General features: G+C 40.7%; 1 long non-coding RNA gene across 2 annotated transcripts in view; it reads right to left on the bottom strand.

Annotated features, from left to right (window-relative positions):
* LOC138439400 (uncharacterized) overlaps window positions 1-25116 on the bottom strand; it is a 37848-nt gene that overhangs the window by 10656 nt on the left and 2076 nt on the right. Inside the window, exon 2 of one of the 2 annotated variants that reach the window (XR_011256718.1) lies at window positions 7534-7606. This is a non-coding gene — a long non-coding RNA (uncharacterized lncRNA). Of the gene's footprint in view, window positions 1-7533; window positions 7607-16711; window positions 17818-25116 lie in introns of those variants that run through there. The other variant, XR_011256719.1, reaches the window with a different exon arrangement.

Genomic DNA, 25116 nt, shown 5'->3' with positions numbered 1-25116 from the left:
GAGCGACTTCACTTCATAGTGGTAGATGTGTGGTAGATATTGCTCGAGCTAATCAGTAGCTGGTTCCTTGCTGGGCATTTGGGAAACTGCACTCCCCAGTGAACCAGTGAAGTTGCTCAGTCATGTCTGATTTTTTGCGATCCCATGGACTGTAGCCTACCAGGCATCCATGGAATTTTCCAGGCAAGCGTACTGGAGTGGGTTGCCATTTCCTTCTCCATGGGGATCTTCCCAACCCAGGAATTGAACCCAGGTCTCCTGCACTGCAGGCAGACGCTTTACTGTCTGAGCTACCAGGGAAGCCAAAGTCTGGTACAGAGAATTTTAAAGGCAGCTTAACTCAATCTACAGTAACAAGCCTAGAACTAGAAGCAAGACACATCAGACACAATGAGTGTGCATTGTACTCAGGTCTTCATTTCTAAGTTAACTAAATATCATTCTCCTGGAAAAGGAATCAAGGCTCCTTGAGAAATGACTGAAACAGAGGTCCAGGGTAGAGAAATTACCTTGAACTTCTTATTGCACTGAAAAGTAAGAAAATCCTCAAAGAATTATGGGGAGCATGTCAAAAGGGCATAAAACCAGTATTGAGGGGTTTCCCACTGTACAATACGTAATAATACATGCTATAAAAATAATTTTGTTTTTTTATAAATAATTACATCAGATTTTAACATAGTGAATAAGGAATCTTTGAGTCTATTGTGATAAAAAAATGGATAGACAAATGGAGAAAGTAAAGCTCTACCTTTTAGTATATGCCAACAAATAAATATAGAAGGAATGTTAGAATTAGAAAAAAATCAATTGACCACCACTATAATAGTAATAAATGATTCAGATAAGAATAATCAATAAATCCTAAATTATATGGCTGAAAGTTGATGAGGAACAGGATATTTAAAGTCTCTTTTCACAAACTGGTAATTGATTACTTGTTAATTAATAGCGCAGAATATTTACTAATTAACTTTACAGTGGGAAAACATGGGAGACATTAACTTAACCAAGTGCTAAGTAAGTGCTTGGTTAAGACATTAACCAAGACATTAAGTTAAGACATTAACTTCACCAAGTTCCATTACATCACTAGTAATGGAACAAATAGACATTAGGCACCTTCTGATATGTTACACTGAGAACACATCATTACTTGTGTATTTTCTTTGTCAGCAGTACATACCTTGAACATAATTATGGGGAATTAGGCAAATCCAAATTTCAGCACAACTTTCAAAGTAACGAAACTGTTCTTTTAAAGTATATCAAGGTCATGAAAGACAAACTGTTCCAGAATAAAGATTCAGAAGCATAACAGTATGTGCAATTTTAACCTTGAATTGGATCTCAGACCTTAAAGGACAGTATTGGGATTAACAGTGAAATCTGAATGAGGTCTGTGGATACATGGAAATATAATATCTATGTTAATTTTATTGGTTGTATGTAGTTATGTAGAAGAGCATTTTTTGTTTTTAGGAAACATAACCTGAAGAATTAAGAGATAATGAAATTTCATGTTTGCAACTTACTCTCAAATAGTTCGGAAAAATATGTATGCAGTACAAAGATAATAACAGGCAAATAAGATAAAAGCTTATCAGTTGGGGGAATCCAAGTAAATGATATATAAGAATTCTTTCTAGTGTATGTGCAACTTTTCAGTAAACTGAAATTATTTAAAAATAAAAAGTTAAGACAATGTTCAAAAAATAGGACAAATCACCATGACAATAAGAAAATTTTCCTAAGCTTTCAAGAAATAGATCATTTCCAGTTTAATAAAAGACTTCCAAAGAATACAAAGGGAAGAAACAGTCCTCAACCTTGATACCTAAACAAAATAGGATAGTAGAAAAAGGGGAAATTACAGCCCAATCTCATGCATGAACATAGGTGAGAAACCCTAAAAAATATATTAGTAAACTGAACACAGCAATATGTAGAAAAGATAATACACCTAAACCAAATTCAGTTTATCCCTGGAATACAAGTCCAATCTAGCATAAAAAGTTTTATAAATGTAGGGGACTTCCCTGAGGGTCCAGCAGCTAAGACTTCATGCTCCCAGTGCAGGGGCTAGGGTTCAATCCCTTGTCAGGGAACTAGATCTCACATGATGCAGCTAAGACCCAGAACAGTCAAATAAATAAATAAAAATAAATATTATTTTTAAATTTTTATAAATGTAGTTCATAACATTAATAGATTAAAGAAGAAAATCACTATATTCTCAATAGTTGTAGAGACAGCACTTGTGAAAAAAGAACCTTGGCAAACCAGGAAACAGAGTGAACTTTCTTTAGCCAGATAAAGAGTATCTACAGAAAACCTACAGTCAAAATAATCCTAATTAATAAAACATGAGAAATGGTCTCCTTAAAAATCAAGAACAAGAAAAAGAAAAATCTACACTATTCTATTTTACACTGTACTAGAGTTTTAGCCATTGAATTAAGGAAGGAGGAGGGAGAGGGAAGAAGAGGGGAGAAAAGGGAGGAAGGGAAGGTAGGAGGGAAGGAGGGAAGAAAAGCAGGCAAGTATTAGGGTTAGAAATGAATAAACAAAATTGATTTGATTCATAGATAATCAATGTCTACACAAAAAAAACCAAGATTATTCAGACAAATTAATAAATTTAGTAAGATGGAGAGATACAGAGCCAATATACAAAAAATTCATTAAATTTAGATACCCCAGCCATAAAGAAAACAGTTTCCAAAATGCCATTAACAATAGAAAGATAAAGACCCTAGCAATGAGATAGGTTGAGACCTGAGGCCCTTTACCTCAGTGCTTGCATCTGAACAAAGATCTCCTTCAGCAACAGAATACAAACCAACCATAGGAGACTAAAAATCCTGCCCGCAGGCGGAAGTGAGGCACGTTATGAACAAAAGGGCGTGTTAATATACTAAAGGGCCAAGACCCAACTGCCACTTCTAAGGTGCAGGAAGAATGATGCAGGACAGTATTCATAAACTCTGCACACAGCACCACCAAGGAGATGGGCAGACTGCCGAAGCCACCCCTCACACCCACCCCACAAAACACCCACCTCCGCCATCTCAGCATTTAAAGGACCAGCTCGACCAGCTTGCCTCCCCTGCCCCCCACCAACATACACACAGGAGCAAGGGCACCTGTTCCTTATTCTTGCTCCTGCTCCCTCAGCTCCATGAGTCCCAAAAAGCCTTGACTGAGTTCCTTATCTGGCCTCTTTTCAATTTCTATTGATACAAAAGTCTAAGAACTCAGGTCTCTAATAGTAATAAGTATAGTAGAAATGGGCAAGACATTAAAGAATGCTTAAATAAATGCAGATACATCCATGTTTCTGGGCAGGGCTATACTATCTTAAAAGCACAACTTAAGAGCATAAACTCTGGATCCAGATTGCGTTTGATTCAGCCACTCTGCAGCAGGCAAGTTAATTAACCCCTTAGTATCTCCGTAATAATAGCAATTAAGTCACAAGGTTAAGAGGATTACACAAAACAATGCATATGAGATGTTTAGAACAATACCTGCCACATAGGAAATCTTTCAGACCACATGGTGAACTTGGGGTGGAAGTCAGGGCTTGTGGACCAAAGGAGCAACGAAGTAAAAGCATAGTCCCCTGACCAATGTGTAGTGGGCTCTCAGTTCTTACGTGAGAAAATGAAATACCCTTTTACCTTGTCTAAGTCACTCTTGTTTGGGATTTTCCTTCCCTTATTCCTGAGGTTTATCCTGACAAATACACTGGCCAACTCAAGCACCATGACCAAGCCCTAGTCTTTTGTCCATCCTCCACCACAGCCGCTCTTCCAGCCTCCCAACAGCTGAGGGAGTCCACGTGGGCCACTTGGATCAATAGGCTGTAAGAGGAATCTCCAGAAGGTTTCTGGGAAACTCCCCCTCTCCTCAGAGGCAAAAGCAGGAGGACAATAGAGCTTCTGGTTCTGCTGTCATCAGCTCCTGTCCTAGCTTGGGTTACCGTAGGAGTAAACTCTGAAATAAGGGTGTGAGCATCAGTGGTTTCTTTGGAAGATGTTTCCAAGAAACATTGGTAGAAAAGTGGGGAAGAGAGACCAGGAAGGCCAAGAAGTCAATAAAAGATGAGTTCTCAAAGCAAGTCACCCAGTGTGGGTAACTGAGACCTATTTCCCCCTGGGGAGCAATGTAGAGCCTTCATTTTAATGTGATCACCCCTTTCAGGGTCAAGGTAACAGGATTTACTCACCAACTCTCATCAACTATTACTTGAGTGCTGTTCTAGGAGGTTTTGGTGGCCAGAGAAAGATCTCAGTGGGGAATGGGGTGGTGGAAGGGTGCTGGAAGTTGGAATCTGGGCCAGCATCCCTGAAAATGGAGTATGCCACAGAGATAAGGGGTGACTACCTCTGCTACACAGAATGTGCTCACTCTGCCTTACAACCACGATGGGAAGGCAGATCGAACTCAAGAGATGTGGCCCCAGAGCCTTGGTATCAAAGAGTTTCTGAACCCAAATAACAAAGCCCTACCTCAGGACTATCTATTGATTGAAAGAAAAAAAGAAACTCCTCTTTATTAGGCCACTGTTCATTGGATCAAATGCATTCTTAATGCTTTTTTTGGTGTACTCAGGAATGCTTAGGTTAATCTCAGTGGGGTTAGGGTTTTGGAAACCAAAGGAAAACATCTATGGATGAGCAAGGGGTGGGGAGAGAAGAAGGAAGGATATGAGCTAGTATCTTTAAACCATCCTGCCGCGGTGGTTCATGATGGCTAGAACTTAGCATGTGGAAGCCAGGCCTGCATCCAGGGTAACTCCCCAGGCCCAGCTGTCACCTCAGTGTGCAGTCCTCTTGCCCTTAGCAGTTCTCGTCCAGCTCGCTGATAGAGACCTGAGCACTGACTAGAACTGCTTCAATAATTCAAAACAATTCTGAAAAAGTCTGAGAACAACCTAAGGATATAATTTGTTTCCCGGACCATACATGTTGTGTTTAAACTGCTGTGGAGAAAAAGCTGACTGGATAGGAGTGCAGAAAAAGACGACTTAGAGACACAAGGAAAGAGAGATACTTTCTGGGGCGAAATTACACAGCCTACTCTTCTTTCTTCCTTAGCTCTCTTGGCTTCTTGTATTTCTCTGTCAGGATTAACCCTATGGTTGCCTGCACTCAGTGCCTGAACTTTCCCTTTTAAAAGTTGCTCCTTCATGACTGGTAGAAATTAATCTCAGCCTTGATATAGAAATATTTAATAATTAACTTGTGATTATTAAATTAACATTTGTGTCTCTAATTAGATTATTAGCTCCATGAGGAAATGGACAATATCTAGTGAACCAACTAGTAGACTGACAGCTAGTAGGTGCTCAAGAAATACATATTGATTGAATTAATACACTTTAAGAAGATAAATATAAACCAAAGCAGGGGAAAAGAAAAGGGTCGCAATGATCTATGGCTGTGGGTTTACTCTGATGGCCTTACTTACACAGAGGGAATTGTGGAAAACAAAGAAAGATATTTCAATATTTAGAAAAAATAAGTACAGAGGCGATGTTTTCTAATTAGGGTATTGATACACAGCTGGAGTGTATTCATTTCTGTATAGGAAAAGAACTCCAGAACAGCCTGAACTGGATTCTTCTTGTTCACACTAATTTCCAGGAAAAGTGAATCACAGTGAAACTGAAGAAAGAGAAATATTCCAAATGAGGCAGTGGAACAGAACAGACTGTGATTAGCTCTGTCTCAATATTGCTTCACACAATTCAATGCTACTTGTATTGTTAATTTCATCTTCTCTCAATTGGAAATTGAACCGGGCTCTCTAGATAATAAGACTTAAAAAAATTCCAGAACCAAGCTATTATCTCTTCAGTGCTTGACCGTAGTGTACCTGAGGAAGAAAAGAAGAGACTCTCTCTTTAAAGGACTCATATCTTTGGCTTGATGCAAAGATATAGGCTGTTTGTTTTCTTTTTATATAATTTGTGGAGTTTTCTTCATTTCCCTTTGCTTAATGAAATAGATATTACGGGGAAAATCCACAAAAGCTATCTCTATTCTTGACACAATTCTGTTATTTAGTTGGAAAGATATTTCTACGGAAAGAAAGGCCACTTTGTGTATTAAAAATGTACTTAGAATTTTTTTTAATCAGACATAGTTAAGCCCCACAGATATGGACATGATTGTCATGAAGACGTTTATCCACGCTGATCTGTAGATACAGGAGGCCCACCACGCCCTCCACACAAGGCCACATGGGGAAGGACCAGGGACAGCCAGGTAACAGGAGAGTGGGAGAGGGCAGAGCCTGGCTCAGAGCCTTGTTGAGATTCTCTTGGGAAGGAATCCGCCAGGCAGAGTAGGTACACTGAATAGATAGTTTAAATAATTTCAGCAGGCTCTGGGCTATTTACAGCTTCCCAGGTAACACAGTGATAAAAAATTTGCCTGCAAATGCAAGAGAGGAGAGTTTGATCCCTGGGTTGGGAAGATCCCCTGGAGTAGGAAATGACAACCCACTCCAGTATTCTTGCCTGGAAAATTCCATAGACAGAGGAGCCTCAGTTCAGTTCGGTTCAGTCTCTCAGTTGTGTTCTACTCTTTGCGACACCATGGACTGCAGCACGCCCGGCCTCCCTGTCCATCACCAACTCCCGGAGTTTACTCCAACTCACGAGTCGATGAGACCATCCAACCATCTCATCCTCTGTCATCCCCTTCTCCTCCCCCTTCAATCTTTCCCAGCATCAGGGTCTTTTCAAATGAGTCAGTTCTTCAAATCAGGTGGCCAAAGTATTGGAGTTTCAGCTCCAGCATCAGTCCTTCCAATGAGTATTCAGGACTGATTTCCTTTAGGATGGACTGGTTGGATCTCCTTGCAGTCCAAGGGACAGAGGAGCCTGGTGAGCTACAAAGAGTCAGACACTAGACTGAGCACACCCACACACTGGGCTATTTGGGCAGTCCCTAATTTTCAGCACCTGACCCTGGGGCAATTTAAAGTGAAAGTGCAAGGCGCTTAGTCGTGTCCGACTCTTTGTGACCCCATGGACTGTATAGACTCTCCAGGTCAGAAAACTGGAGTTGATAGCCTTTCCCTTCTCCAGGGGATCTTCCCAACCCAGGGGTCTAGCCCAGATCTCCCACATTGCAGGCGGATTCTTTACCAGCTGAGCTACAGGGAAGCCCAAGAACAATGGAGGGGGTAGCCTATCCCTTCTCCAGCGATCTTCCCGATCCAGGGATCAAACAGGGGTCTCCTGCATTGCAGGCGATTCTCTACGATGAGCTATGAGGGAAGCCTGGGGCAATTTAGGGCAGGGAGAATACTGGCTTGGTGTGTGAGAGTTTGATAAACCAGAGGGTTAGGGCTTGAGCTCTGGATTGGTTGGTTCATTTGTATATTAAAGGCGTACTTGCAGGGGAGTCATTTGCTTTTTCTAGGAATTAGCTGGCCCAGGTTAGGGAGGTGGGGAGGGACAGTCTCTCCAGGATCAAGACCCCAGGAGAATAAAGAATAGAGAAAATAAGGACTAACCTGGTGGTCCTCCAGTGGTTAAAACTCCGTGCTTCCATTGCAGGAGGTATGGGTTTGATCCTGGATTAGAGAACTAAGATCCCATATGCCACAAAGCGTGGGCAAAAAAAAAAAAAAGAAAAGAAAAGAAAAAAAAGAGGGAGAGAGAGAAAATAGGTCAATACACCTTAGGATCAGCTGTCTGGGGCTTTCTTAGCAGGTTTTAGGTTTTTGCTTTTTTTTTTCAGAGCGTTCCTTTCAGCTTCCTTTTTTCTTTCCTTTCCTTCCCTCATCTCCTCCCCCTTCCATCCTAGTGAGTATCAAGGCCCTACTCTCTCTGTGTCAGGCATTGTGTCTGGAGCTACAGATGTCTGCAGGCACAGGTCCTGTCCTCAGGAAGCTCAGAGTCTAGTGGGGTGGGTGGACGTCAGTCTTGTGAGGCTGGAACTACAGGGATCTTCTCAGACTTGCTTTCAAAAAGTTTTCCTCTCTCTTTGCTGGTGTTGTCATATCTATCTCTAACATTTCCTGTCCCTTTTTGCTTTCTGGGCTACCACATAGTGAAGAATTGCAGTAGATAAAAGGAGAAGAGGTCTGGCTGAATTTTAAGGGGCTCTTATCTGTGAGGTGTTGGGCTTTCGTAATAGGGTTGTACATTCTTCATAATAATTGTGGAGTTTGTTGCAAGCAATTGTGCTGGCCAGAATTTTCTAGTGAGGGGAGTGTTATTGTTTTCTACTTCATCTCACCTGGAAAATATATAACATTCTTGGAGAAGGAAATGGCAACCCACTCCAGTGTTCTTGCCTGGAGAATCCCAGGGACGAGGGAGCCTGGTGGGCTGCCATCTCTGGGATCGCACAGAGTCGGACATGACTGAAGCAACTTAGCAGCAGCAGCAACATCCTCTAAAGATGTCAAGCAAATGAGTTATTGCAGAGGCAAAGTAACGTGTAACACTATATATCCCCTGTTTGACATTTATGTACTTTGACTACTCCCATGGTGGGGGCATTGAAGGATAAAGTAAGATGGTGCCTGGCACGTGGGACACAAATTCCTGGCAACTGTTTTCAGAGCCAGTACATTTTCTCGGTATCCCTTGACCTCCCTGTGGGCCAGAGCTGTAGCTACCTCAAGAGCCCTGATTTTGTTTGTTTGTGGGTATGAAATTCCCTTCATCTAAGTGTATCTTAAATTTGATTTCACTCTTGAATGATCAATTAGCTGGATAAAAAAAAAAATTTCAGATTGTCATTTGTTTTTGCTAAGCATTTCCGGTATCTGTTGCTGGTGGTGAGAAGATTAGTGAAGTGAAAGTTGCTCAGTCGTGTCCGACTCTTTGTGACCCCATGGACTATACAGTCCATTGAATTCTCTAGGCCAGAATACTGGAGCGGGTAGCCTCTCCCTTCTCCAGGGGATATTTCCAACCCAGGGATTGAACCCAGGTCTCCCACATTGCAGCCACATTCTTCATCAGCTGAGCCACAAAGGAAGCCCAAGAATACTGGAGTGGGTAGCTTATCCCTTCTCCAGCAGATCTTCCCAACCAGGGTCTCCTGCATTGCAGGCCGATTCTTAACCGAAGGTTATAGTCAGTGTAAATAATTCCTGTAATCTACTTTTTCTCTCTGGCAGCTTCATAGATTTTCTTTTATCTCTGCTGTTCTAGAATATCATTTTTACAACTCTAAGTGTAGGTTTAGTTTTATCTTTCTTCCTGGATTTTAGAGTGAACTTTCTATGTGAAGAATCATGACTTTTAACAATTCTGGATGATTAGAGCTGTGAAATTAAAAGATGCTTACTCCTTGGAAGGAAAGTTATGACCAACCTAGATAGCATATTGAAAGGCAGAGACATTACTTTGCCGACTAAGGTCCGTCTAGTCAAGGCTATGGTTTTTCCAGTAGTCGTGTATGGTTGTGAGAGTTGGACTAGAAAGCTGAGCGCTGAAGAATTGATGCTTTTGAACTGTGGTGTTGGAGAAGACTCTTGAGAGTCCCTTGGACTGCAAGGAGATCCAACCAGTCCATCCTAAAGGAAATCAGTTCTGAATACTCATTGGAAAGACTGAAGCTAACCCTGAAACTCCAATACTTTGGCCACCTGATGCGAAGAGCTGATTCATTTGAAAAGACCCTGATGCTGGGAAAGATTGAAGGTGGGAGGAGAAGGGGATGACAGAGGATGAGATGGTTGGATGGCATCACCGACTCAATGGACATGGGTTTGGGTGGACTCCAGGAGTTGGTGATGGACAAGGAGGCCTGGCGTGCCGCGGTTCATGGGTTGCAAATAGTCAGACACGACTGAGCGACTGAACTGAACTGAAACATCACTTTACAACCTTTCAATCCAATGTCTCTTTTTGGAGTACCACTTGTGTGTGTTTTGGACTCTGTCAATGCTATTAGCCACATCTCTCAACTGTCTCTGATACATCCTGGGCAAATGCTGCAATTATGTTTTCCAGTTTAATAATTCTCTCTTCACCTGTGTCCAGCCTAGAGTTTATCTCGTGGGTGCATTGAGATTTAAATTTCATTGAGTATAATTTTCCCCAGAATTTTTATTCGCAATTTTTTAATACCCAATTGTTCTTGCCTTTCTTCTGCCTATTTTGTATTTATGATATCTTTTTCTCTAATGGAATTACTTATTTGTCTTTGTTAACATGCTTAGAACATGCAATTTTTTTTTTTTTTTGGTGCAGCTTCATCAAATGCCATGGCACAGAAATAACATGAAAGGACTGTGAGAGTTTGGTCAATGAGCATCTCAGTGAGAACCAGTGGAAACTAGAAATCTAAAGCTTCCTCAAATATTTAGCTCTGAGTAAAATCTCTGGTTCCTTTTTTAGCCTGGCATGGAGGCAGGAATCAGACTGTGGGAGAAGGCATTAACAGGCATTTAGTAATGCCTGAGATTGACTTTCCCACTAATCCAGTGCAGCAGGGTTTACAGTCAGATTTATTTTCATAAACAACATAGAGAAATGGATTATATCTTGAGAAAATGAAATTACAGTTGTCACTTTATACCTGTTCTATGTGCCTTCTCTAAGAAAACAAAAAAGAAAGGGTAATTTACATACCTTTTATAACCTGCCATTTTCACTACTTCTTTCCATCCTTACATATTTTCTTTTGCTTTTGTTAACTTTTAAAAATTAAAATATAGTTAATTTACAATGTTGTGTTAGTGGATTCTTTATACCATCTGAGCCACCAGGAAAGCCTATACATATACTCAGTTGCTTCAGTCATGTCCAACTCTTTGTGACCCTATGAACTGTAGCCCACTAGGCTCCTCTGTCCATGTGATTTTCCAGGCAAGAATACTGGAGTGGGTTGACATTTCCTTCTCCAGGTGATCTTCCTGACCCAGGGATGGAACCTGCGTCTCCTGCATTGGCAGGTGGATCCTTTACCACCAGGGAAGCCCAAATATATATATATATATATTTTTTTTTTCAGATTCTTTTCTATTATAGTTTGTTGCAAGATATTGAATATAGTATATTGAATATACTGTATAGCTATACAGTAAATCCTTGTTGTTTATCTATTTTATGTATAGCAGTCTGTATATGCTAATCCAAAACTCCCAATTTATCTCTCCCCACTCTTTCTTTCCCCTTTGTTAACCATAAATTTGTTTCCTATGAGTCTGTTTCTGTTTTGTAAATAAGTTCATTTGTATCATTTTTTAAATTCCACATATAAGTGATATCATATGCTATTTGTCTTTCTCTGTCTGACTTCACCTAGTATGATAATCTCTAGGTCCACATGTTAATTTTATTCTTTTATTTTGCTCATTGTTCAGATCAGTTGCTCCTTTATTTCTCCATTTTCTTTTTATCCGATTGTCTTTGTTTCATTGTGGTGAACTACTTGTGGGCACCCTAATTTTGTCCTGTGGAGAAAAGATGGAAAGTGTGCTCCTTCAGGCCTGTCTGTTGCCAAGGAGACAGAAACCAGGAGATGCTGGAGGGGTTGTCAAGTAGAGCCAGTGACAGCCAGGGTGGCAGAGGAAACTATGGCTTGCAGGAAACAATTCTAAAGCTATCAGATTGTCTGACAATCTGAGTTCCTAGAATGCTCCTCAAAGCGGGCTTGCATTCAGGAAAGGGCTGACTGCCTTCTCCTGTGCAGTGACAAAACAAGTGGAAAAGCTTGGGGCATTGTCTCACTCACTGGAGAGCAATGTGGAGGAGTGTCTGGGTCGGGTCAGGGAGGAAGCTCATACAAGAGGAAAAAGACAAATTTCTCTCCCAACTTGGCTCCATCACGACAACCAAGGCGAACTTCCTTGAAGTAGCTTTACTGGCAGTGGACAGTAACGTGGGACTGTTGGAGCAATAGACAAAGAATATGATAATTCCAGGTGGTGGCTGATGCTGACAGATTTATCAACACATGAGGACCGCTTTGGGGGCTTCCAACGATACCTGGAGGAGGGGTCTGAGGGAAGGGAAGCTGAGACTGTGCTCTCAAGCAGGTGATAGTTCAAAGCGTTATGATTTGGCCATTAACGTAGATGTACCATTTTTTATACTTAGATATGGAGTTCATTTGGGGGCCTTCACCTGGGGTTATTTTAAACCCTAGTGAGTCTGTAGCTGCTGCTGCTAAGTCACTTCAGTCGTGTCTGACTCTGTGCGACCCCATAGACAGCAGCCCACCAGGCTCCCTTGTCCCTGGGATTCTCCAGGCAAGAACACTGGAGTGGGTTGCCATTTCCTTCTCCAATGCATGAAAGTGAAACGTGAAAGTGAAGTTGCTCAGTCGTGCCTGACCCTCAGCCACCCCATGGACTGCAGACTACCAGGCTCCTCCGTCCATGGGATTTTCCAGGCAAGAGTACTGGAGTGGGGTGCCATTGCCTTCTCCGAATCTGTAGCACATCTGTACAAATTTTACCTAAGAATATGATACAAGGGACACTTGCTAAGGGAATATGTTATGACCACTCAGAAAAAAATAGAATGGATCCCAATCCCAAATTTGGTTGGGATGTTGAAACTGATGATGCCACATACAGATCGGAAAGGCATGAAAGCACTTCCCTGGTGGTCTAGTGACTAAGACTCTGCACACCCAATGCAAGGGATCTGGGTTCAATCCCTGGTCAAGGAACTAGATCCACATGCCACATGTCACATGTTGCAATGAAGATCCAGTGCAGCCAAATAAATACATACAAATTTTTTAAAGGGAGCATGAATAGGTTTATTATTCACTGAGGAGACTAGGGTGGCTCTTAAGCAGGTCTGAATAGCTGAGAGAGCAGGGAAAAAAGAATGGCGTGAGGGTACTCTAACGTTTCGAAGTAAGGCCAAGGTGAAGATTCTGTATGTGTTTGAACTTCCTGCTGGTAGCAAAGTGGGGAGCACCAGACTCATGAGCGAATTGTGAGACTTGAAAACTGTCAAAGAACATTAAAAAAAACAAACAAACACAGGAGTCAAGGTGTTTATTACAGTATGTGAACTTGTTAACAATTATCTTGCTGCCAGTTAGTTGAAGCTGATATTGATGTTCTGCCATAACATACTTTCATGCAGACAAAATAAACCATTAAATTTGAGTTTTCTTTTTTAAAAAGGGACTGAGTCATAAACACTAAAGAACACCCCACTCCATCCCACTGCATCCCTGAGCCTCACTTCATCCTGTATTTTTTTCCTTTTGATCATCTCTAGGAAGCTGCTCCTGCTGCTGCCTCCAGCAACAACGATAATGATGTCACTGTGATGGACAGGAGGTTATCAATTGTGTCTCTGGATTGGGAGGCCAGAGAGGCAGGGCAGCATGCACAAAACTGTATACAAGGTGTGTTAAATAAGAAAATGCCTCACTATGCAGGAATTAATGTGATAGTCACATCTAGTTGAGATTGCAAAAAAATTTGCTCACAAAAGCTCATTTATTCCACTTTGATAAGATTCAACCAAACAGGAACTTCCATGGAGGTCCAGTGGTTAGGACTTCACCTTCCATTGCAAGGGATGCAGGTTTGATTCTTGGTCAGGGAACTGAGATTCCACATGCCTCAAGGCCAGAAAATTATAACATGAAAACAGAAGTAATGTTGTAACAAATTCAAAAAGGATTTTTAAAAGGGCCCACATTAAAAAAAAATTCAACCAAATAAAATCATTCATTGCTGGCTCAAGCAAGCTTCACAGGGCTGAAAACAGATGACTTTGGCCCAGGGAAGATTTTACCTGAGCGGAATGAAGATCTTCATGGAAGTCATATTGCTCAAATTCTTAATGCTGCTCTTCTTGCTTATGTAAATATTGAGCAGGGAAATTCTTTTCTTTCCTTTTTTTTTAAAAAAATATCCATTCACTTCATTTCTTTAATATCCAAACGCTGAGCAGGGAAATTCTTAAAGCTATATCTACATTTTCCAATGATGCTTATCAGGATCCTCAAAGGCAGTGAAAACTGCCAAATACTGAAGCAATGAAAAAATAATCTCATGAAGGGAAGGCCAGGACCAGCAAAACCACGGACTTGACTTCAGTGGTTATTCGAGGCTGCCACAGAGTGTCAGGGGAAGATATCTCACGCAGTGGAGCACTGATGACCCTCCCTGAGGTCCTCGTCCTGGAGAATTACCAATCGCTTCAGCTAGGAGTCAACAGTTTTCCATTCCCAAGAGGAAATTCTGAGAAGAACCTTTAGAGGGAGTATGAAGAGTTTACACTGGCTTCTCTGATGGCTCAAACTGTAAAGAATCTTCCTGCCAATGCAGGAGATGTAAGAGATGCGGGTTTGATCCCTGGATCGGGATGATCCCATGGAGAAGGGCATGGCTCCAGGATTCTTGCCTGGAGAATCCCATGGACAAAGGAGCCTAGGCATGGGGGTCTCACAGAGTCGGACATGACTGAGCACCAAGCACATAAAGAGTTTACAGGAGGGAGATTAGATACAGTGGTCTCTTGGCTGGCAAAGGCTGAGCTGTGAGATGTGTGAGGGGAATCTGATCAGATCTTTATCTGTCTCTGTGTGTCCATTCTCCCTATGCACCTGTGTAGACACCAGCCAGGTCAAGGAATAGAATATTGCCTCACTCCCCTTCCAGTCACAGCCTCCCACTGCCATGACTAATAATGCTGCAGACGACTTTTGCCTGTTTTGTATTGGAGTTTGGCTTCTTTCATGGAACAATATGGGATAAGGGTCCTTCACATTGTTGTGCACAGCAGTAGGAGCATTCACTCTCAGTGTTGTATGACTATGTAACTGAAAGTGGGGTCTGGCTGCTCGCTGCTCAAAAGCAGATAAAAGGCAAGGTTGGTGGAAAGGAAAGTTTGCTTTATTTTGGATTCTGGGAACCAACGGTGTAGGGTGAGGAAGGGTGGACTCCTGTCCAAAGGCCTACTCCCCCCATCCCTGCCCCACCACTGACAACCACTGGGCAAGAGCTTTTATAAATGGAAGAAGGTGGCTACATGTGGAAACAGCACAGCCAGCTCTGACAGTTGTCTTGAGACGGGAAGTGTCATCTTGATTGTTTTAAGTACAGTTAATCTTCAGTTCTAGGGTTGGTTTGTTCCCATTTTCTTGAGGCTAGTTCCCAGAATTCTGGCAGCTTATGTCATGTAGTTAACTTCTTCCACCTGGTGGGATTTCAGTATCCACAAGATAGCTCACAGGATATGGCTCAGATTATTATCTATGGCCCTTGAAGAGGAACTAAAGATTTTTTTACTATACTTAGTGACTAAACTGTTATTATTTAGTCTTGTTTGACTGTTTATCTTTGTTTCTGCGTTTTCTCACTTCCCTGATTAAACTTTTATTTTTTGGCTAACTTTTTCCACAGCAAAATGTATGTCGAGGACATGGTGGGAAGGACCATGGGGTCCTGTTTCATTTCAAATACACGACAATTTATTTTTCTCTCCTGATGCTCATGGTCATTTGGGTTATTGACAGTTGGGATATTATTAATAGTGTTGCTAAGAACCTTCCTGTATATCCTTACATGTATTCAAAAACATGTGTGTGCATTTATGTTGGGCATCTATCCAGGAATGCACTTACTAGGCCACATCGTATGTGTATGTTCAGCTTACATAGATGACATCAAAGGATTTTCCTAAGTGGATTATGAGAGTTCTAGTTGCGCCACATCATTGGCAGAATTTAGTACTGTTAGTCGTATTCTAGTTGACATTTTTAATGTGTATTTCTCTGATGATTAATAAGGCTGAATACTTAGTTATATGCTTATCATTCATTTGAATATCATCATTCAGGAAGTTCAAGATTTTGCCTATTTTTCTTTTGGGTTGTCTGACTATTCAAAAATTGATTTTTAGGAGTAGTTTGTATACTCTGAATATAAGTCCTATGTCAGATTTCATATATTGCAAGAATCTTCTCTGACTCTGGTTAATTTTTTTTACTCTCTTAATGGTATCCTTTGATGAACAGAACTTCTTAATTTTAATGTGGCCCAACTTATCAAGTTTTTCTTGATGAGTAATGCTTTTAATGCCTTAAACTCAACAAATAGCATTCTAAATATTCACTAGAAGCTTAATAATTTTACCTTTTACATTTAGGTGTATGATGCATCTTGAAATGATACTTCTATGTAGTTTGATATTAATTTTATTTTATTCATTATATCTGCATAAATGTGTTTATAAGTCCTTGGCCAAGAGTAAAATGAAGACAGGCATATCATGTGTCTAACTATTTACCAGTTATAAATCAACCTGACAGACTGTTAAATGAAATATAATCTATTCTTCTACTTTGACAGATCAAACTTCCTAATGTCAAAATTGAAAAATATATTCATAGTCATGTTTTTATGTGATTGACGTTTAGTGAAATACCAAAGATGACTAAATTCGATTATTGAGCATATCTGGATGTTCTGTTGGGTTGGCGATGTTTGTATGAGCAATAAAGTAATACATTCATAATTCATAAATTATTGTATTTTGTTCATAAATATCCCTCCCTGCCTTGTGGCTCAACTGGTAAAGAATCCGGCTGCAATGTGGGAGACCTGGGTTTGACCCCTGGGTTGGGAAGATCCCCTGGAGAAGGGAAAGGCTACCCACTCCAATATTCTGGCCTAGAGAATTCCATGGACTGTATAGTACATGAGGTCGCAAAGAGTCAGACACGACTGAGTGACTTTTACTTCACTTCACTTTGTTCATAAAGATATTTATTTTAACTAAATCACTAATTTTATGATCATAATGAATCTTTTTATGTAATTTTTCTTCTATTGACAGTAACAATCAAAGAATTAAAAGTTATACGTAGCTTTATTCAAAATGAACAAATTTTGAACATATTTTTACTGAATGTTTCCAGTGTTTTTTTAAAAGCGAATTCTTCTTAAACATTCAATATCACTTATTAAAGTTAAAAAAAACTCTGTTTAGCAAACATAAAATTTGTTAATTTATTTCAATAAACTGGCTATTCTAAATTTGATTTTTTTGGATGAATTAACGGACTGTAATGCTGGGAAAGATTGAAGGTGGGCGCAGAAGCGGACAACAGAGATTGAGATGGCTGGATGATATCATTGACTCAATGGACATGAATTTGATTAAACTCCAGGAGTTGGCGATGGACAAGGAGGTCTGACATGCTGCAGTCCATGGGGTCACAAAGAGTTGGACATGACTGAGCGACTGAACTGAATGGAATATTATTTAATACTTTCATACAAACAATATTCTTCACAGTTCTAACATTCACTGCTAATTGGCATCACATTTTGACCATGAGAATCTAAATCCACACAGACAGAAATGTAACTGAATTAATTTAATACTTAATTTAAATCAATATTTCAAAAATATTTTAAGCTGCTGTGAGCAAATGGCTGGTGCATCAATTCCTGGTGCTTCAAAATGATATTTGAAACATAAAGAAAAGCAAGAAAATGGATGCCTGGGACTACTGAGAAATGATACTTTGTTATGCAAGAATTTATTGCATTCTTGCCATCTAAAACAGAGAAGGCAATGGCAACCCACTCCAGTACTCTTGCCTGGCAAATCCCATGAATGGAGGAGCCTGGTAGGCTGCAGTCCATGGGGTCTCTAGGAGTCGGACATGACTGAGTGACTTCCCTTTCATTTTTCACTTTCATGCGTTGGAGAAGGAAATGGCAACCCACTCCAGTGTTCTTGCCTGGAGAATCCCAGGGATGGGGGAAGCCTAGTGGGCTGCCATCTCTGGGGTCTCACAGAGTCAGACATGACTGAAGTAACTTAGCAGCAGCAGCAGCAGCAGCCATCTAAAAGGAAGGATTTGAGAGGTAATAAATGTGTCTTATCTGATACCCAAGCTTGCTACTACTTAAGCCCTGCCAGCAGTTATAAGCTTTGAGTCTCTGATGCTGGCAATGACAACCCACAAATCTCATTGCTTTGGCACCCAGCCACCTTTGTACACTGAAATGTGTTATGTGCTAAATTTTAACACATTGAAAACTAATGTTTATTCATGTGGCCAACTTAACTTGCTTTGAATAAACCTCAGAATGTAACTGGATCTCAGTTTCATTATAAGAAGTTCAATCATTACCCATAAAGGGCATGGCCTCTAGGGTCATGGAGCACAGTTGTGCAGGCTGTGTCCTGAACAACGCTAGGTATCTCTTGTCACAGGGTAGTCAGTTTTAACATTTTAAAATGATAGTTTTCCAGCAGATGGCAGTAATTTGTCTGGAAGAAAAGAAGCTTAAAAAAAAAAATTCTCACAAAGGTGTTACATGGACCAGCAGCAGTATTGGGTCATTCTTCTCCTCAGGGGTGGCATCTGTTCAAAATTTGAGTCTGGACTTCTAGACCATATATCAATACCTATATCTATATATAAAATTAAACAGTTAATCTAAGAAAGAAGTGGGAAATTTTTATTCAAGCCAAATCTGAGGACTAGAACCCTGGAAGAACATCTCAGAAAGCTCTGGGAACTATTCTGGTAAGTCAGGGCACATGGGACTTTCCTGGTGGTCCAGTGGTAAAGAATCTGCTTTCCAGTGCAAGGGATGTGGATTTGATCCTTGGTCTGGAAACTAAGATGTCACATGCTGCAGGGCAACTAAGACCATGCTCCGCAGCTAGAGAAGCCTGTGTACCACAACAGCATATACATATATGTCAGGGCACAGTTATACAAATATTTTGAGACAAAGGGCTGTACATTAAATGACGCATATTGTGGATGGTTTAGACATCTTGATCTAAGCCCCTAACAAGATCTGGAAGGAATGTTATCTTTTAAGGAGTTGTCTTGTTGATGTAGGAGAACGTCCAAAAATGGGGCAGATTGGTCTATGCATAATGCAGACACACAGTGCACCAAAGGGGAGAGAGATGAAGCCAAAGGGCAGAGATAATTTTTTATGTTTAACTTTTTTTTGGTCTTGGTATAAAATATGAATTTGACTGCACACTAAATAATATTTATGAAGTTTTTAAAAAATTCTGTTGCAAAACTGGGCTGTTATTTATATACTTTACCTCCTCTAACCTTGTAGGGTGGATCCTATTTCACAGTTAGGAAAATTAAGGTTGGGAGAGATGAAATGATACGCCTGAGGTCAATTGGCTACCAAGTAAAAGTTTTGGAATTAGAACTGAACCTTTGACTCTGGAGCCCTAACCAGTGCACTCTACTATCTCAGCATGGCTATTGGCTGTAACGCACCCATGATCCAGAAGGAGTGCCATAGATGTGAAATAAAGGCTACCATAAACGCAGAACAGGAACCTCTAACTGCTCCATCCAAGAAGATGGGCTTCTCCACTGGCTCTTTGGTTGAGGTTGGTGGTAATTATACTATACTGCAATTTGTATCAAAGGCCTAGAAGTTACATGACTTGGACCTGGATTTCTGTTCAGGATATGCTCAGTAATGCTACACTTTGTTCTTGGTCAGTTTTAACCAAAAAATTTGTTATTTTTAGTTTGTAATAATGAAGTAAAATCTGGCACTAAAATCAATGCTTTTATTTATTTATTTGGCTGTGTTGGGTCTTAGCTGTGGGATCTTTAATTGTGGCATGCAAATTCTCAGTTATGGCATGTAAATTCTCAGTTATGGCATGTGGTATCTAGTTCCCCAACTAGGGATTGAACCCAGGCTCCCAGCATTGGGAGCTTGAATTAATTTCCTGATCTGATGCTATTTCCCTCATAATTCAAATTTCCAGAAGAGTCTGATTGGCTCACTTGGGTCTCAGAACCTGCCTCCCCTACCACTCTTGATTGACAGTTCCCCCAAGACTGTGCATTTCCCAGAAGAGGAAGTCTGGTGGTGAGACAGCTCACTTGCAAGTGATAAATGAGTAGTAGGACCAGTCATTCTGGTATAAACTATAACCGTAGGGCAACCACTCATTGTTCAGTCGCTCAGGTATCTTGACTCTTTGCGACCCCATGAACTGCAGCACACCAGGCTTCCCTGTCCATCACCATCTCCCGGAGCTTGCTCAAATTCATGCCCATTGAGTCGGTGATGCCATCCAACTATTTTGTCCTCTGCTGTCCTCTTCTCCTCCTGCCTTCAATCTTTCGCGGCATCGGGGTCTTTTCCAATGAGTCAGCTCTTTGCATCAAGTGGCCAAAGTATTGGAGCCTCAGCTGCAGCATCAGTCTTTCCAATGAATATTCAGGATTGATTTCCTTCAGGATTGACTGGTTTGATCTCCTGGCAGTCCAAGGGACTCTCAAAACTCCTCTACAAGCTCTTATTATTTACAAATACTTCTCAGCATAGAGTAGAATTTTCTCAGAATTGAGCAACTGAATAGAGAAATAAGTTGGATGTTGACCCTGATAGGAGACTCCAAGAGTCATTCACAAACTTTTGATTTTGGATCACAATAAACTGTGGAAAATTGTGAAAGAGATGGGAATACCAGACCACCTGACCTGCCTCTTGAGAAACCTGTATGTAGGTCAGGAAGCAACAGTTAGAACTGGACATGGAACAACAGACTGGTCCCAAATAGGAAAAGGAGTATGTCAAGGCTATATATTGTCACCCTGCTTATTTAACTTATATGCAGAGTGCATCATGAGAAATGCTGGGCTGGAAGAAGCACAAGCTGGAATCAAGATTGCAGGGAGAAATATCAATAACCTCAGGTATGCAGATGACACCACCCTTATGGCAGAAAGTGAAGAGGAACTAAAAAGCCTCTTGATGAAAGTGAAAGAGGAGAGTGAAAAAGTTGGCTTAAAGCTCAACATTCAGAAAACGAAGATCATGGCATCTGGTCCCATCACTTCATGGCAAATAGATGTGGAAACAGTGGAAACTATCAGACTTTTTGGCGGGGGGCTCCAAAATCACTGCAGATGGTGATTGCAGCCATGAAATTAAAAGACGCTTACTCCTTGGAAAGAAAGTTATGACCAACCTAGATAGCATATTCAAAAGCAGAGACATTACTTTGCCTGTCTGTCTAGTCAAGGTCTGTCTAGTCAAGGCTATGGTTTTTCCAGTAGTCATGTATGGATGTGAGAGTTGGACTGTGAAGAAAGCTGAGCGCTGAAGAATTGATGCTTTTGAACTGTAGTGTTGGAGAGGACTCTTGAGAGTCCCTTGGACTGCAAGGAGATCCAACCAGTCCATTCTAAAGGAGATCAACCCTGGGATTTCTTTGGAAGGAATGAGGCTAAAGTTGAAACTCCAGTACTTTGGCCACCTCATGTGAAGAGTTGACTCATTGTAAAAGACTCTGATGCTGGGAGGGATTGGGGGCAGGAGGAGAAGGGGACGACAGAGGATGAGATGGCTGGATGGCATCACCGACTCGATGGACGTGAGTTTGAGAGAACTCCGGGAGTTGGTGATGGACAGGGAGGCCTGGCGTGCTGCGATTCATGGGGTCACGAGGAGTCAGACACAACTGAGTGACTTAACTGAACTGAGTCAGCAAAGCAACTTTTGGGAGTACATTAATTTCTTTATGATAAACTAATGTTACAAAATTGAAATCTTCTAATAAATGTATAGTAGTGAAATACTGGTTTCACTAGTTTATAAATGAGGTTCTTGTGAAGACAATATCCTGTTGCTAAAAATATTTGAAAACTACTTAATCAGACCATTGTAAATGATGCCAAAATCTCAGCCTCTGCATCAGTGCCAAATCGAATCTCAGACAGAGCTTTGGGTTAAGTAGAAAAGAATAGCTTTATTGACTTGCCAGGCAAATGGGAACACAAAGGGTTTGTGCCTCAAAAACCCGGGTGTTCCAAACTGGGAGGATTTGGTGAGGAGTTTTATAGCAATGGTTCAAGGGATGAGTTGCAAATAAGGATCATGGTGTTTGCAGGGCCTGCCCTCCCTTCAATCTGGCAAGTCATCTCTTTCTGTGTCTCTGCATATTCTCTCTTCCCTGATTAGCAACTGTTCCAATCTACCCTTTGGAACTCAGGGAAGGTCTTGGAGGCTGGAGTCTATTCCCTGTAAACAAGAAAAACAGGGGCTACAGGAAAGAGTCCCACATGGTCCTGCTTAGTTTCATAAAGAGGCTATTGTAGGATTTTGAACTGAGAGTTTAGACATGAGAATGGAAAGCAGAAGGTAACACCAAGATCTAACTGAGAAGAAATATACAGGACTTGGATCTGAGTGAATCAGGGGACGGAGTTGGTCAAAGGTTATGCCAAAGTTAATAGGTTTGGGGTGTTAACTGGCAGAACAGTAGTCAATAAACACATAAGGAAGATGGAGGAGTGAGTAGATGGAGAAGTCTAAACCTCTTTACCTTACAAGTAAGTAAGCAGTCTCAAAACTTTTTTCTAGCTTTTTTCGGGGGGATGGATGCATAAGAGAGGTATTTTGAAAAAACACATTAGATTGATCATGAGGAAATAAAGCTCATATTCTAAGGCAAGTAAAGGAAAATTTAAACATGAAAAATTTTCTCTGGCCTTTGGCCTTCTTTTCCCACTCTACTGTGTGTTGTGTATCTGCGTTATACATTGACCAGACCTCCACAGCAGCAAAAATGCCTACTCAGTCATAAAGAACAACATTCTCCTAGCACCAAGAAGACAACTCCTTAAAGATAACATTCCTTCTTAATCTTGTAAGGCACCATGATGACCCAATACTTGGTACTTGCAGATCCAGATTGTGCAAACTATTAATAGGTCATTTAAGGTACAGTCCTCTATCTCAAAAACCTATGTAACTATGCTTTGACCTCTAATGGGTGGAACAGTTCTCTGAGTTTTCTGAGAGGCTGTTCCCAGGTTATAATCCTCAATTTGGCACTAATGAAATTTTCCATTTCTTTCTTAGATTGACTGATTAATTTTCCATCAGTGATAGTCAAGAGAAATTCTTTTTATTCACATTAATCAGTATGTCTTCATATTATTGCAAAAAGATGATGTAAAATGAGAAATCAAAATCCAAATTATTTGTTTAAATTTTTTTGCTCACATCTCATTATTAGTTGTTTGATGAATGATAAGACCATTTTTTTTTACAGAATGAATATGTACCATGACAGTGTTTCTCAAGAAGGCAGGACAATTCATGTAAATTTTGGATAGTATAGAATAACTGTATTGTATCAGTTAATTATAACTGCTGAAGATCAAGTCCAGGCAAATTCTATTTTTACTGTCTGTACATTTTGCAATTTCCCCAGGAGACAGATGGACTCTGTCTTCTTATTGATTCTTGAGTTAGAGGTAGGGGATACAGTTGGCTTTCCTTAATATGTCTAACTAAGGGCATTTGGAGATGAAAGAAATTAGAGAAGAGAACAATGTTGTAATAACAGTTATAATAATAAAAATTTATTGAGCACTTACTATGTTCTAGCATAGTTCAGGAGCTTTACTTGAAATGTTTCACTTAACCCCCACAACAACCCTATGAGGCTGGTGCTATTATTATCATCTCTTTTTTTTTCAGATGGTAAAACGAGGCCCAGAGAGTTTCATTATCCCAGTATCACATAGTGAGAGGTGATAAAGTTGGGGTTTGAATCAGTTAACTTGACCCTAGAAGCCAGAGTTGAGGTAGGATTGGAACTGGCAAGAGGATTTCTTCTTAATAGCAATTTTATGGTGATTTTATTAGCTTCCTAGGATTTCTTAAGAACCAGAGAGTCCAGTCTTCTCCCTGATAGTATAATAAAAAGTCACAATCTAAAAATGTGGTGGTCACTTAGCTCAGTCCCCTGGATTCAGGTTGTACATTACAATTCTTAAACTAGAAACACCACCTAGTAGCTACCCTGATAGAGCGGATTAAAATCCATTATTACTTTATTCTATTCTGAATTTTTTTCATATTCTTCCTTTCTGTGGAAGGCAGATATTTAAATGACTCCTATAGACTCTCCAAAGGTTTTTTATTTTATTTTTTAATGCTCTGCCCACATTATAAAATCATGCTCTTATTGATAATATACTTAGAAAGATTTTAATTTTGCAGAATCTCTTAGGATCTTAGACACATACTGCATGTTGTTTTCTAGTCAATGCTTTGTGCAGCATAGGGAAAAGAATTTGAAAAAGATAATTTAACTTGATTCTCAGAAGTGATCATATTTACATTTACTTGTGTGTTATAGCTGGGTTGCGATTTTAGGAAATTAAATGCAAGTGATCCAAGATTTAGCAATGAATTATTAGGATCCCAGATGTTAAGGACACAACATTGTAGATTTAGAAGTTTTCTTAAGCCAATTTGAGTGTGGAATATAGACTTGGATATTTTCAGGTAAGCCTGGAATGACCTAGAATGATCAATGGGGCTGGCTGTGTCTAGTGAGAAAATTCATGTTTAAATTATGAAATGTTAGACTCCTATTAAAAGAGAGAGAATAGGCCCAGAAAGGAGTCACTTATGGTGAGCACTGGCACTGTGTACTAAGTTGCTTCAGTCACATCTGACTCTTTGGGACCCCATGGACTGTAGCCCGCCAGGCTCCTCTGCTCATGGGATTCTCCAGGCAAGAATACTGGAGTGGGTTGCCATGCCCTCCTCCAGGGGACCTTTCCAACCCAGGGATCTAACCTGCTCTGTTATGTCTTCTGGATTGGCAGTTGGGTCTTTACCACTATGGCCATCTGCTGAGACATCACAAAATGGGAACTTAATATCAACCTGGTCAGCAGTGTGACTGTCTCCCTGATAGACCTCTGTCTTCTAGAAAAAAGTGATCTTGCCATGACCAATCCGATTTTTGCTAGGATAACTTCCTTGTCTCCCGGCCTTAAGTCTGTAAGAGCCTTTTATTTTGTACAACTCCTTAGCACTTCTTCCTATCTGCTGAACTGGATGCTGGCTATTTCTTTGGAAGGAATGATGCTAAAGCTGAAGCTCCAGTACGTTGGCCACCTCATGCGAAGAGTTGACTCATTGGAAAAGACTCTGATGCTGGGAGGAATTGGGGGCGACAGAGGATGAGATGGCTGGATGGCGTCACTGACTCGATGGACGTGAGTCTGAGTGAACTCCGGGAGTTGGTGATGGACAGGGAGGCCTGGCGTGCTGCGATACATGGGGTCGCAAAGAGTCGGACACGACTGAGCGACTGAACTGAACTGA

The sequence above is a fragment of the Ovis canadensis genome, chromosome 4, assembly GCF_042477335.2.
Source record: "Ovis canadensis isolate MfBH-ARS-UI-01 breed Bighorn chromosome 4, ARS-UI_OviCan_v2, whole genome shotgun sequence".
Taxonomy (NCBI): Eukaryota; Metazoa; Chordata; class Mammalia; order Artiodactyla; family Bovidae; genus Ovis; species Ovis canadensis.
The sequence above is the reverse complement of the archived record's forward strand: the minus strand, read 5'-3'. Positions and strand labels throughout refer to the sequence as shown.